Raw genomic sequence first — 16,042 nt, forward strand, 5'->3', positions numbered from 1 at the left:
CATTTTATTTTGAATATTTCACAATGCGTTGATCTTGGCATTTTTTCCCCGATGGGTTGTTAAAACAGACGTCTGGATGATTTTCAGACTTTTCAGTGTGGACTATAGTCCATAGCCCATAGTCCACACTGCTCGCCGACTTCGTTTCTTCTCTTGGTTTCATGAATCTTCACTTCTCTCCCCTATCTCCATGATTCTCCAACATTCAACTCCTCCCTCTTCCTCGTCCCTTCTATTTCATCTTTCCCCTTCTAACGATGTCTGAACATCTTACTTGATTCTCACTCTATTCTTCCTATACCACTCTCTCTATTCCTTTCTCTACCGTCTCCATTAGTGCAACTTCAACTTCTAGACCATTACTGTCCCCCACTCTTCACTTTTTGCCCTCCTTACAACCCCCATATGTCGCTTCCCTCTTCAATTCCCCTCTTTCTAGGCTCTTCTGCCAAACAACGATCCGGTTAAGGACTACATACACATGGTGTCACCGCAAATCTTTCTCCCTAATATTATTATATTCATCTCCGATTTTACTCTATTTAAGTTATAGTATACTCGCCTGGGGAAACATTATCCTCGCATTTGGCAGTTGGAAGGACTACTTTTGCTAGAGAAAAAAAGCTCTTCGTGGAGAACTCACACTGATGTGTTATTTCATGAAAACAAAATCTTAAAGGTAATGAATAACGGATTTGTATTTTCTACATCTAGGACAATTCATGTACAAACTTACCAACAATTACATTCTCTCCCATTTGTGTTTAAGTCCAGGCTCACTAAAGATAGATCTGTTCATCTTTATCCTACCCGGCAATCCAACTCATTTCAATCGCCATTAACTACACACTAAGAAAAAATGATTCATTCTTGCACCTTTTAAGGGTGCAAAGTGATGTCACACTGGTGGCTCCCTATGGGTGTTATCTTGCACCCTCAAGAAATTGGTGCGAAAGTAGCACCATGGTGCAATGGTATAATTTTGCACCCTGTGGGTGCACCTTTGCCCCTCCATAGAGGGTGCAACATTGCACACTTTATTTAGGGTGCGAAGTTCTTCCCTTGGGTGCATATTTCCACCCACACTAAGTGGTGCTAAGTTTCACCCTTTTCTTGAGGGTGCATCTTTCCACCCACACTAATTGGTGCCGAGTTGCACCTTTCTTGAGGGTGCGATCTTTCTCCCTTTAATTTTCGGCGCAACTTTGCACCCTCTCTTGCCTCTACTTTTGGTGCAACTTTACACCTTTCGTGAGGGTGCAAAGAAGCACCCTAAGTTCCAAGATTGTAGCCTCTCTTGAGGGTGCGATTTTGTGCCATATATATAGGTATAATGTTGCACCTATGTGGTGCTTATTTGATCCATGACTGCAGCAAAATTGCTTCTTTAAAGGAGCCAGTCAGTGTCACTGTCTACGCCTTTAGAGGCGCAATGTTGCCTAGTATAACCTCAAGTGCACCTTGAGATTACTGGGCAATATTGCGTCTCTAGAGGAACAGGCAGTGACACTGATTGGCTCCTTTAAAGAAGCAATTTTGCAGCAGTTTTGGATGAAATAAGCACCACATATTTGCAACATTATACATATAAGGTAAATATACTTAGCATCACATAACAAGGTACAATTTGGTTACTTAACTACTTTAAACCTTGAATAGTGCGAACTAATGCAAGCCTGTTTGCTCAGTATATCAAACTTATGCTGTTGTTGCACTCTGCAAAGTAAATAAGATTGGTGTAATTTGGATCCTGTGAATCATGAAATGTGTGTGGGGAATTTGTGAGTTTTGAAATGTTAATGTAGAAGTTAACTTATAGTTGTGTTTGAATGACATACTAAAACCAAATATTTACCCAATTACCTTTCCAATGAGGTGAGCACTATCACTATCTATCAAACAAACCCTCTAGGCAAGAGCATACATCTGCATGAAGGAAGAGGTAAAAATATGATATACATTTGTCTGGATACGTTTTATTCAAAACGCATTTGAATACGTACTTATTCACATAATCTATAAGAATAAGATATGATTTTTACCAGTACACAAAGCCTCAAAAAACAAGAGCATGCTACGTACATTTCTAAAGTATGCACCATATCTTTAAAAAAAAATGTAAGAGGATTTAACAAGTTGTTTGTATGCATTTAAACGAATAGGCCTACATATTTCCATGCGTACAATATTCATGTATTACAGTGACGTCATCATGAATCATCAAAAAGATATGTTTCCAGCATAGCGGACATGAATTTATCTAAAATTTAAAACATGTCTTACAATTAATAGTTTGTTTTATAATGACGATGCCAATTAAAGTCCTTATCACGACATGTCTTGGTGTTCACACTTATTCAAATCATGAGATTCTTGGCACTTAGATTACGACTACAATTTATTATGGTTTAGATACCTAACTGACATACGCATACCATATACAGGTATACGGGCATTTCGATGAAAACATCTAAATACAAGGTATAATTGTAATATGGGCTTATGGGCTACCAATGGAGACTAGGCAGAATCGCAGTTATCATGGTTATGTATTCAGATTTTGTTTTGGGTGATACACGCATTCCGACTGATTTGGGATCAATTCGAGTCCCTCGAGCTGAGATTCCGGAACTGCAATGAGCAAATCATCATAATGACTAACAAAGTGACTGAGAATAATACATGCACCAGTTTCTGTTTCGTTGTTCTGTACATAGAAAGTCGTTACGTTTTCCAATCCTCTGTAGGCACACAGGGATTTGCAGATCACCTTTGGCTATAACGCCATGGTCGCGTGCAAAATGATTGCAGCTTATCTAACTTGTAGTTTCCGAAAAGGGGACTACCGTGCTTATACATATTAATCGGATGATAGACCCCGTCAAAGAGTAAATTGCGGATATCGTATACCATTGTCATATCCACTTTTTGTTCTGTACACAGTTTCACTGGACTCTTATGAACCACTTAAGCATTACCAAATCATGGAGTATAAGAATAATCTTATGTTATTTCCTTGAAACGGCTGCATTTGTATGAGCGGGAACAGTTTGGCATCATACATGACTAAATGCATGCATTATACAAGGTTTCAGGACACTTTGAACCGTGTCCCCCCCCCCCCAAAAAAAAAAAACACCACAAAATAAAACAAAACAAACAACAACAACTAGTGAAATGTTGTATACCCTAGGCCCATTAGTGTATGATCTTTGACCTTTGAATACATTGCCCATATTTTTCAACGAATAGGCATCTGGATGCAACGTAGGTATATATAAAATGATTTTTTTTAAAGGAAAATACATTTAACCACTTCAGAAATAACTATGGAACAAATAGCATAATATTGACACGTTCCCTTATTCCTAAATGACGTGACAGAAAACTTTCCTCACCGAAATCATTCTGTCGTTATTCAAGTACGAAGACATTGATGATTATATACCTAGTTCGATTAAAAGTATACATGGAGTCATTGCAAAAGTATCTAATGAATAGCATGCTTCAGAACCACATCATTGTCATTTATTCTATGACGCTAATAATAGAGTAATTGTTCCGCCATACTGCCTGGCAAGTTGTAGTCCTCCTACGACGTTTGTTCAGCAAATAAGGCACAAAATAAAATTTTGCGAATTTTACACGCTGTTGCCAAAGTATCTAATCTTCTTTTTTCAGACATAAGGTATGCTGATGCTGTATGAATTAGAAACGGAAGCTTCACAAATATTCACCATCTAACAAGGTAAAAGCGAAGTGATGTCTTGCCCACATATCGAATTTGTGATTACACTGATTTTCAAATGTAAGCTCATTGACTTTTTGACTGTTGACGGAGTCGGACTTCACCAATATCAACACTTGACAGCCATCTTTAGATGATATGAGGAGTGAATTTGGTGTTCATATAGCTCAAAAGTGTGGAAATTTATTAAAAGAACACCACAATACTATGTCGACAGTGCTTACAAGGTGAGATACAAAGAAAGAGCACGAAATGACATTGTAGAATTTAACAATGACCTACAATATTTGACCTTGAACGCTGGCACCCACAAGGTGGTAGAAGTAACTTCGTCCAATCGCACATACATATCCAAAGTTTCATTTGGATACCTCAAACAGTACTTAAAGGGGAATGAAACCCAAATGTACCCGTGGATTGGAGCAATATCATAAGAACACCTAAGTGAACATGGAAAATCGTATGATCCAGTGGAAGTTATGCATTTTTTAAAGTTTCAGTGTCACTTTCATGTATGGAAACGTATATGAAGAAAATATCAAGGGAATTCCATAAAATCTGATTCTAAATGAAAAGTACAAATTGCCTCCACTTATTTGTCGTTGCCATAATGTTAAGGGTAATATTACCCCCCTTTCTGGATGAAGGAAATCAAGTGCTCCTTTTGTAATGCTAGAAACGTGAAACTATGCCTATCTTCTTTACATTTCTTTATATAATTTTCCATGGTTGACGTCAAAGATGTAGCTTTCTCATCTCGTAATGGCGGCACTGAAACTCTAAATATATGTGTATATATAGTTCATCAACGGATTTTCCGATATTCCTCAATTTGTGACGATGTGTTCAACTGCTAAAGTAATCTCCCTGCATTAACTTGTCCACTTGTACTTTTCGTTTCATTTCCCTTCGTGATACAACGTTGCCATAATCGATAACAGACTGATGTACGAACGGAGGGACAAGCTGAACAACATCATTTCTCTGGTGACAATTCCTTGTAAAAGTATACACCATGAAAACTTTAGGCTGGTAAACTATATCAAGACAATTATTGAACAATATTGTTAATGACATGCCGTAGGTTCTTCTTCGTGATAGTTGCCTGTTCAGATCAAGGCTTGCAATGTGCTGCTGAAGTATGCATCGGGTGTTTCTGCCTTGTCTGGGATACTGAAAGCCACAGAGCACAGAAGGCCGGAAACATTGTAGCGAAGGAAGACACGATTGTATACAGGAATTCGGGCAGATTTCACAACCATCCAGCCAAATAGTGATGTCACTAGTGCGCAGCATTCACAGTGAAGATTGTGGGATTTAGTCCTGTCAGGTTCTGAAAGAGATTTTGGCATAAATAAATAATGACTGAATAAAATTTCGAAGGAAATAGGTCGTTTACACTATACGCAGTTGTGTTGCTTACATAAACTAACAGGTTACAACTATGACCATTGACCAGAAGATGGAAAATTAAATTGATTGCATAGATCTACTTCAGGTTTCTAACGTCTTTTGCTGAAATAATGAGAAATGGTTTTGAAATAGCTGCGATATCCAAAACAGAGCAATAATAATATAATATAGGACTCACTTTTTATCACGATCGCTGCGTTTTATTTTGTTTTTGGATGGCTCATCCATTTCAAAACCAATTTTCATCAAATAATCTTTAGAATTCCTCTTAGAATGGCATACTCTCTATTATTTCATAAGTAGGTTCTTGGTATATCACAAAAAGTTAAAAGCCCAAATCCTCACCTCCACCAATACTATACCATCCCTTTAAGCTTTGATATTGGTTTCTAAACAAATCCGGTCGGATCGATTTATTTCAGCTCTTTGTCATATAAGTAAAACATGATAATGTTGCAAAGAAATATTCCTCTTATATTTCTAGTCACAAAGTAGATGGAATTCCCGTTTCCCATAAAAAAATAAAAGTGCAGCACTTACTTTGTCACAGACATACAGCATGTCCTCTCCAGGCAGACGGGGAATTAGGAGACAGCATGCCGACATCATTAAGTTAGAGCTGAAAAAAAAAGAATAGATGTGGAATAGCCTGAGTAAAGTCATGGTGAAAAGAAAAATGTGGCGAATTTGGACTGAGATGAAAATACACACCTTTTATGTAGGCCTGCATACATTTATGACATAGGGCATATTCAAATATTCCCACATTTTTCCTGACGAACTCAAAGTCTTCATAACATAAAATAACAAAGTAAGACAACATCAAATTACATGCCAATTCAACATCAGTTTGCTGTATATTTTACACAGTTAGGAAAGGAGTAAGACTTATAGACCTCAGCCATTCAGCCGTTGCTGAGCTTGCCACAGATGATGATCCGGGTGCTGGCCATGGCAATGGGTGTAATGATGCCCATTATGGTTGACACCTCTAATCCTGCTACCACACACACAAAAAAGTGAAAATATAGCCCCCTCTACTTATTCATAACATTGATTTGATTTACTTTGATAATACTGGTTACAGAAAAGAAGAATACCCCCCCCCCCAAAAAAAATAAATAAATAAATAAATAAAAATAAATAAATAAATAAATAAAATAAAATAAATAATAATAATGATAATAATAATTGCATTTATATGGCGCTTCATACTGACGTTTCTAAGCGCACTTTGCTACTCATACAAATAGACTAGAAAACACAATAACATTAACAAAATTAACGTTAACAGTAACAAAAGAAGAAGAAAGAAAAGAAAAGAAAAGAAAAATACATGTGATACAATGGTACAATAATTGATAACTGTGTGCGCCTCCAGAAAAAAAAAAATTACAGCTGATTAAACAGGTAAGTTTTAAGAAGAATTTTAAATGATTCGACAGATGAGGCATTCTGAATATAAAGAGGGAGTTTGTTCCAAAGAGTGGGAGCAATGGAAGAGAAGGCTCGGTCACCATAACGGGTTTTTGTACGTGGGCCATGAAGTAATTGGAGAGAGGAAGATGAACGGAGGGGTCTGGCAGAAGAGGAGGAGCGGAGAGAGACTAGGTTTTGAAGATATATGGGTGCAAGATTACGTGTGATTTTGTACGTCAGAAGTAGGATCTTGAAAGTAATACGGGAATGTACTGGAAGCCAATGGAGTGAGCGGAGAACAGGAGATATATGGTCATGTCTCCTACTAAGGGAGACTAATCTAGCGGCTGAATTTTGGATACATTGGAGAGGGGATATGTGAGAAAGAGGGAGGCCGGCAAGGAGGGAGTTGCAGTAGTCCAGATAGGAGGAGACGAAGGCATGGACGAGCCGCTCAGCTGATGATTGATCAAGCAGACGCCTGATCTTCCCTATTTTGAAAATACCCAATGATGCAGACTTACAAATGTTTGTGATATGGTGTTTAAGAGTTAAGTGTTTGTCCAAAGTAAAGCCAAGGTCTCTAACACAGTCAGAGACCTTAATAATCCCGTCCCGAGTAGTTAGATCTGGTAGAGGAACTGTGCTCCTAAACTGTGATGAGAAATGGATGAGTTCAGACTTGTCTTCATTCAGACGGAGTCTGTTGGCAGTGGACCAGGCTTTGATGTCGTTGAGACATTCTCTCAGTGAATTTACAGCAGCAAACCTATCGCCAGGTGACATAGTTATGTAAATTTGAGTGTCGTCAGCATACATAGCGTAGTTGACTCCATGATGACAATTGATGATTCTGGTGAGTGGACCTGCATAGAGGAGAAAAAGAAGGGGGCCGGCAACGGATCCTTGCGGAACTCCGCAGCTGATAGGACTAGGACGTGACCAGGTCCCATTGATTATCACCCTCTGTGTGCGATCTTGAAGATATGACTTGATCCATTGGATGGCAGTGCCTGTGATGGAATAGTCATTACTAAGTCGTTGTAGTAGCAACGTGTGGTCGAGCGTGTCAAACGCAGCCGAATAGTCAAGAAGAAGAAGAGCAGCCTCATTGCCCTTGTCGACAGCAAGAAGGAGATCGTTGAGCACTTTCAACAAGGCAGTTTCTGTTGAGTGGAGGTTGCGGTATGCTGACTGGTTTGTGGGAAGCAGATGATTACTGTCAACATAAGACATTAACTGTGTAGACACAATCCTTTCAAGAAGCTTACTCACAAATGGCAGATTGGCAATTGGTCGGTAATTGCTCAGGACATCGGGATCTAGGTTCGGTTTCTTCAACAGAGGGGAAATAAGAGATGTCTTGAAAGGTATTGGAACTATACCCGATGACAATGATGTGTTAATGATGTTTTTTAGAACCGGAAGCAGCTCATCAAGGCACTCTTTGAGCAGCCAAGTTGGAAGAGGGTCCAGACTGCAAGATTTTGGTGGAGATAGCATGATGAGACGTCGAAGCTGTTCATCAGTGACTGGATTAAACTCGCTCAGGTTGCAGTTCAAAGAGTTCTCAGGAGCCTGGACGGATAACTCCAAATGGTTCACGTCAGATACAAAGGAAGACACAATATCATCGATTTTCTTCATGAAGAATATACTGAACCTGTGCGCCAGTTCTGAATCAGATGAGTGTTCAGGATAGATAGAAGAGTCAGAAGGGGTGGACAGTTTCTTCACGAAGTTGAATAGTCGTTTCGAGTCAGCATTGGCGATCTCTTTTCTCAGATACTGGGACTTTGCATCAGTAATCAGACTGTAGTACAGCTCACATTCTTGACGATACAGGTCCAAGTCAGTCTGCATGCCGGACTTCAACATGCGACGTTCAGCACGACGCCGACGCCTCCTGGCCTCCCTAATCTCATCAGAGAACCAAGGGGCATTGGGTCTAATTGTCACAGTCACGGTTTTAACAGGGGCATGCTTGTCCAACAGATTACTCAGCATGTCATTATACATTGAAATTGCTTCTGTAGGACAAGACGTACACTGGGAAGTCAACAAAGCCTGTTTAATGTCCTGGCGGAAAGAGTTGGTGTCAATATTGCGAAGCTTTCTAAAGCTTACTTTTCTTCTAGGATTTGGTGGGCCTTTAAGATTAATGGCGGAAAGAATGTCGGAGTGATCAGATGGCAAAGATGGCAATACAGTGATATGGGAAATAATATCTTCAGATTTCCTACTAAAGACTAAATCAAGTGTGTGGCCTGCTTGGTGAGTGGCACCCTTAACATGTTGATGAAACCCAAAGGCTTCAACGGCATTGAGAAAAGACTGAGCGAAACTATCAGCAGAATCATCTACATGTATATTAAAGTCACCAAGAAGAATAGCTGGATGAGCATCAACAGCAGCACTCTCGAGGAGAGTTAAAAACTTATCAAGAAAGTCGTTGCTGGTAAAGGTGTGACGAGAGGAATGGGGTGGGCGATAAATGCAATAAACCCGAACAGTAGATGAAGAAGTGAGATGAATCGTGAAATCTAGCAGTTCAAAAGACATAAATTTGTGTGTGTCATTGACAACACAACGCGCAGCAGACCTATACAGGACGCAGATACCACCTCCTCTAGATGTCTTTCTGGGATGATTGATAATATTGAAATTTGGAAGGGATAATTTCAATTCAGCAAGGGTAGGCTCATCCCTCTGGTCACCTGAAAGCCATGACTCAGTGATGACCAACACATCAATATCATTATCTATGATCAGAGTTGACACTGCATCGACTTTATTCGTCAAGGATCTTGCGTTCCATAAACCAAATTGAGACCCACTGGAAGCATCACAAAGGGACTGTGACCTTGGAATCCTCCGCCTACGGCGTCCCCTGTGAGTACGCCGCTGCTGCGCAATCCCAAGATCACATACCCTTCTCCAAACAGTCAAAGGAAGTAGATGACTGGGCTTCCCATTAAACTGATGGAGGGCATGTACATCATATGTAATACGATTCGGTTGAAAACTACTGCAATACTCATTAGCATGTTGCATTACATCGACTTCAGTACATGGACCTGGGTTTGTTTGAATGTCACCGGACAGTAGGATGGCTATTAAACTGAAAACATGCACATGTGTTGCTATAGTATGCAACAGGTTTACCACAGTGTCTGACAAGCCTGTGAACAGGAGAAAGTAGACTGTGATTACAGTTACAAGCATCAGTTGGCAACATGAATACATGGTTCACGTTCAAGAGAGATACAATCAGAGGTATACAAAAGAAGAGATTCCAGAGACGCCAGATCTTAATCCCCTCCATTGCTGTGGAGGTGATGCTATTGACATACACATGTGAACGGTGTGACAACAAAAGGTGCTATTGAAAGTACAAAGCAAGTACACATACAAGATGCATGAAGCAAGTGTGCAACACTGGGCTGGACACTGAAAATGGCAATACAGAGTAGGCAACAGTATCAAGATACAAAATTCATCTGCTTAAATATACAGCTAACTTACCAAAAAATTGACTAGAAATGGTCTAGCAAGATCCTTGACACAAGCAGAATACAATATAAACAACCATACTGCAAAAATGCAGCAAAAACCAGGTAAAAGAGACAATATAATCAGAGCCCTAAATGAGTGGGGCTACCTATGGAGGCGCACACCAAAAAAAAATAATAAAATAAATAATAAATAAATAAATAAATAAAATAAAATAAAATAAAATAAATAATAAATAAATAAATAAATAAATAAAAAAGAAAAAAATGAAGATTCTTGCGGGGTAGAGATGCTGCCTGTATGAGTTACAATCCATCATGGAGTTTTCAGGAAAAAGTCCGACAAAAAAAAACTGAGAAGACGTAGAACGGAAAAGGCAATAATGAATGATCGCAGTGGTCCACTTGAGTAACATATCTCTCGATTATAGATGGTATCAAAAATTGCACTATAGTCTTATCAAATTTTCCGCAACCCACTAAACGGTGGCTACGTTATAGTAACTGATAGAACTGCGTTCATGTGTAATAATAAGCTTTAATATAATATACTTCACGGATATCACATGCTGAAAATCTAGATGAATCAATAACCTGAAAATACATATACATGTATTACGGATTAATCCATTAATGAAACTTACATATTTTGTTGAGGAATCACTCTGTCCTTCAGAATTGCATATAAGTTTACGTGATCAGGAGAATGCGCGCAACTTCATCATATTCTATCTTGCTTGAATACCTGAAAAGGAAAATCAAGTGTCATGAGTTCAAGGCCACTGTTCATGCGTGTGTAATAATTTTGCAGAAGAGCTAACTTATGTAAATGTGACTACATAACTCTCTCCATGGCAGCTTAATGTATAGTTCAATTCTTATGCACTGCCTTGCTGCATACAGGGTGAACTTAAGTCCACCACTAACACTACCTGACTACAGAGAATTATCCCAGCATAAAGATAAGCGTGCAATGTTTGCCATTATGAGTTTAGTTAGTACACTGGTCTATTTATCCATAAGTTTATCAACAATTATTCATCAACTTCCGTTCCTTTAATTCGTTATCAATCAAATGTGGTATGGCACGACGCGATGTATTATCCTTGGGGATGTGTGTGTGTGGGGGGGGGGGGAGGTGGCGTAAAGGTTATGTTAAGGATACACTTCCTTAGGAATATCCGATTCCACGTTTTCTTAGCTATTTTGTTTTGTTGTTGATCGGTAAATATAAATAATTACTTGAAATTTGTGATTATGTATGTGTTCACTGTATTGTGAGTGTAAATTATGCTTGTATAATTGTGTATGTAGTGAAAATTGTATCATTTATAATGTGTACATGTACATGAATATATGTGAGTTTATGCATGTATGTAGATATTCCTATGTGCACGCCCATGTACCAACAAAAAGAATTTCCTATTAAAATGAACAATAAATGAATCTGAAATCTGAAATCGGAATGCCATGACATCTTTAGCAAGACATTTTATCGCTAAAGCTGCTCTAATTCCACAGAATGGTTACGAAACAAAGCAAAATAGAACAGACAACAGCACGCATAAAACTAGCCAGTTTTAACAGAACTCTAAAATGAACATTTTAATATTACTGCCTGCAAGCCTACATTATAAGACATGGCTATACAACCAAAAACATAACAGATACAAGAAATTTGATGAAGGGTAATATCGAGAGTAAGGCCTTGGTCGAGAACATTGTGGATATTTCAAATCATGCTTTACGATGATGTTTTAACTCACCATTTTCCACGTAGTATAGGAATCTGCGGGGTCTTGATATTATGAAGTGGACAAAATAATTTTGAAGTCAGAGTTGCAGTAAGCCGCTACGAAAAGCCTCAGAAGAGCTGATCTGCTGTGGAAATGGAATTTGCGCTAGATGCTCAGCTCAAACACGCATGAGCGAGCTGTACAATGAGCCATCTGGGAGTCAACTTATGTGCACATAAGTTTGCACGACTCAACAATTCATTGAATTCATAAATCATGTTCAAGAAAAGAATGAACATGCCCACACCAGGTGACCAAACTACTGGGTCCGTGAATTGACACTTTAGGAAACATCCATGTCATTATTTTGCATCGAATGTATTCTATGGATTAATAGGCGTTTAAAAAAAAATCCACTTTTGATTCTTAATAATTCAGTAACTATATATCAGATAACACTATCATTGATATGGGAGATAGTTGTATAGTGTACAATTTTGTTGGAGGTGGTTTAAAACACAAATCAGTTTCATGAAATCTATGATCAATTTCACAGTTAGGTTACAGATTTTGCTCTATTTCCAACCCTCTGTACAAAATTTTCACTTTGCACAGGGGTCAATGGGTGTGTATGGGAGTATGTGGTTAACACCCTGACATTGGTGTTGAACAATGGCCAGGGTTTGAATGCTTTATTATTTATTCATGAGAAATTCCACTATCACAGCTAGTCTTTTTTTCATTCTAAAATGTGGTGTTTGCAAGCACACGGAAACATGTGCTTACATTTTTCATGTGCATGCATTTTACCCTTAGGCTTTACCGTGCATGAATCCATGAAAAAAAGGGGAAAAAATCAACCCTTACAAATAAATTGTGTAGTTTGCACCCTTATATATCCGCGAGTTTGCTCTCTAAATGATTTTAGTTTATCATTTCCTTTACTTTCACTTAATAAAATATGCATACATAAAATGTGACAATTGTCAATGGTACGAATAAAATAACAATGTGACAAACAAACAAACAAAGCAAACAAACAGCAAAAGATATCAAGTGAAGGGGTGAGTGAGAAGGCAATTGGCCTTATTTAAAACTAATCCCGGAAAAGTAAATACATTGTATATACAGAGAAAAACATTGGCACACACACACACACACACACACACACTCACACATACACACACATGCATACACAGACAAAAACATGGACCAGCGCATATTAGCAATACACAAGATGTCATTTTCACAAACACACCCTATCTTGCTAGTCTCTTATAAATTCGTAAAATGATATTGGTAACTTCCAGAAAACCTTTCAAGTAAAATACGTTTGAAAGCTTTCTTAAAACTTTGTACCGTTTTCTTACATTTCACATCAGAAAGGATGGAATTCCAGATTTGAGGGCCTTGAAAAAATATATACTTTTTTTTTCTGTCCCGAGATCGAGTCGCAACGAAAATCTTTAGCGTGTAGTAGGGTTTGACTCTATCATCGCACAGTAAGCATGCAGGGAATGCTGTGACATATTCCATTTCGATTGGTCAATACCAGACGAGCAGTCAAGTATTCTTCGTTAGCTTGTTCGCAGACCCTTTCATCAAAGACTCAACTTCATTTAAAAATGCTCCGATGAATGATTTTGAAATTATAAGAGAACATCAAGTTTTATGATGTCTTTAAAAAAAACATGTACATAGTAGCACCACGACGGTATGCAATATTGTATTCAAGTGTCGATCAACACCATATGGGTCTTTCTTTGAGACTTGTTATGGGCTCAATATTGCACCTTAGCAAGAATGAACCACAAACAGGAAGATATGTCTTTGTAATGGTAATTACGTTTCGACATCACAACCAACAAGAGATAGGTTAGGTGAATGTTAAAGACACGGGGATACACGAATAGAAATTGCTCCAAAAAAAAATGAAATAAAACGAACATTATTCTAATAGGCATGCCTGGGCAGTAATCTGATGTTTCTATTGATAAAGAATTCTATTTGAAGATTCATATCAGTTTGCTTTGTCAGAATCATGAGGAAAAGTGATAAAATAAACCGGCTATCCAGGGTACAGTTTAAACACTTTCACATGAAACAGCTCTGATTAACACTTTTGCACAATAATATTTCTGTTCAGAATTGACTTTTGTTTTGTATGTTTTTATCTTAAAGTATAGGATTTCATTTGAAGCAAAATTATGTAAACGTCCAAAATGAATCTTCAGATTGCTCAGCGAGACGGCGGCATCGAATCCCGATCAGCGAAGGCACAAATGCACCTGTGGAATTGTTTTGTACAGCAATAGAAATCTGACGACTATTTGAATAATTACATCCAGTTGGAACTTCATCTGTTAAACCTCCTAGGTTATGTGTACAATGTGATTGGTCAATACCAGACAAGCAATCAGGTATTCTACGTTTGTTTTTTAGTAGACCCCTTTCATCATGGACTCAACTTAATTTGAAAATATACTCTCGATGAATGATTATAGAATATGAAAGAAACTTAATTTTCCTGATATCAAAAAATATATGTTCATAATATCAGCACAAGGATATGTAATATTGCATTTTAGTACCGAGCAACACCATAGGATGGCCTTTGTTTTGAGACTAGTTTGAGGCGTAATATTGCACCGTCAATGACCGTGGCAAGATCGAACCCAAAATGAACCATATAAGAAGCAAAGTTCCACCATTTTTTCAAATCGTGTAGTTTGCACCCATTTTCGCGACTTCGAACCCTTCTAGCTCCCTTACTGAACCTTTTTTTCTTAGTGTGTAGGGCTATGTTTGTTAAATCTATATTTTCTTTTACAGGCCCCAAATTTTGGAATTCTCTCGATAATAGTTTATGACACAAGTTCTATTAAGTTTAAACACATTTACATTCATACTGAAGAAGTTGTTCATAAATTCCTATATAGCGGAATGAGTTACATTTTAGTTAGCCGTAATTTTGAGCTCTTTTTCTTACTCTTCATAGTCTTTTTTTTTTTTTTGGGGGGGGGGTTGTTTTATCTATTCCCTTTCTGTATTTACCTCGGTGATCCATTGAATCTTGTGCCTTGCGTGTGCTGGTATAATAAACCCTTCATCTCTTCTCCCTTTTGGCCTTTTTTCCCTCTCTCTCTTCCTGTCTTCATGTCTCTTTCTACTTTATCTCCTTTCAAAATAAGTTCCTCTTTTTCCTTCACTGTGTTCTTTTTTTCTCTCTCTCTCTCTCTTTCTCTTTCTCTTTAACAAGAGAGAACACTGTGTTTTTTGTTTGTCTGTCTGTTTGTTTGTTTGTTTGTTCGTATAGGTCTGATGTGTTGTGCACTTTGTCCACGGAAGACTGCAAAATGAACTTAGCTTTACAGCATGTCTCCTCCATTTCCTGCTACTTTAATTTTAATTCAATTTCATTTGCTTTTGTGATGCGTAGTATAGTTCACTTCACTAATTTTTCTTTGTAACTACATTGTATTGATATTGTGTTATTTTGTGTATGAAAATGTTCCTTGTTTGAAATGAAATAAACGAAATGAAATTAAATAAAATGAAATGACATGAAATGAAATGGATTTAAGAAATAATCAGCCCGTTTCCATTGATAATAATACCATAATACAACACTCACCCGATAGCGTTTCCTTCCAGATTTTTGCTCCATTCATATATGGCGAATTTCATTGCTGACCTCGGGAATATGTGGGATCACTAATTTGCATGGATCATACATTAAAAAAAAGCACCCTGAAATAATCTATAAATATAATTGGTCACGACCGATTTGCACTGACACTCGCAATATGTTGAACTTCACTGCTTGAAGAAGGTATTATATGCCTATATTATAATTATGGTCCATATGCCGGAGTTCATTTTTTTTTTTAACTAAACAATTGTTCAAGTAGGCCCTACTGTCTTTCAACAGGGCCTGGCAAGATTTGATAGAACCAGGGAGGTGATTCTCTCACCTCCCTGATAGAGTCAAATTCCCAAAATGACTCTTGGTCCTTCGACAAGAATTAACCTTTTTCGGGACACGTTGAAAATACTATTTCCTGGGTCATAGGTTCTAATGTGCGTGAAATTTATGCACATTATTTGACACAGTGAGAAATCGGTAAAGTAGCAGAGCCGAAGCCAGCTTGGACGAAAATTCCCGCCGTTAATACCAACAATAAAAATGAGACCAACAACAAAAGTGCCCTTGG

This window comes from Diadema antillarum, unplaced genomic scaffold (genome assembly GCF_040938485.1).
Source record: "Diadema antillarum isolate AM-2024a unplaced genomic scaffold, OU_Dant_1.0 seq00000932_RagTag, whole genome shotgun sequence".
Taxonomy (NCBI): domain Eukaryota; kingdom Metazoa; phylum Echinodermata; class Echinoidea; order Diadematoida; family Diadematidae; genus Diadema; species Diadema antillarum.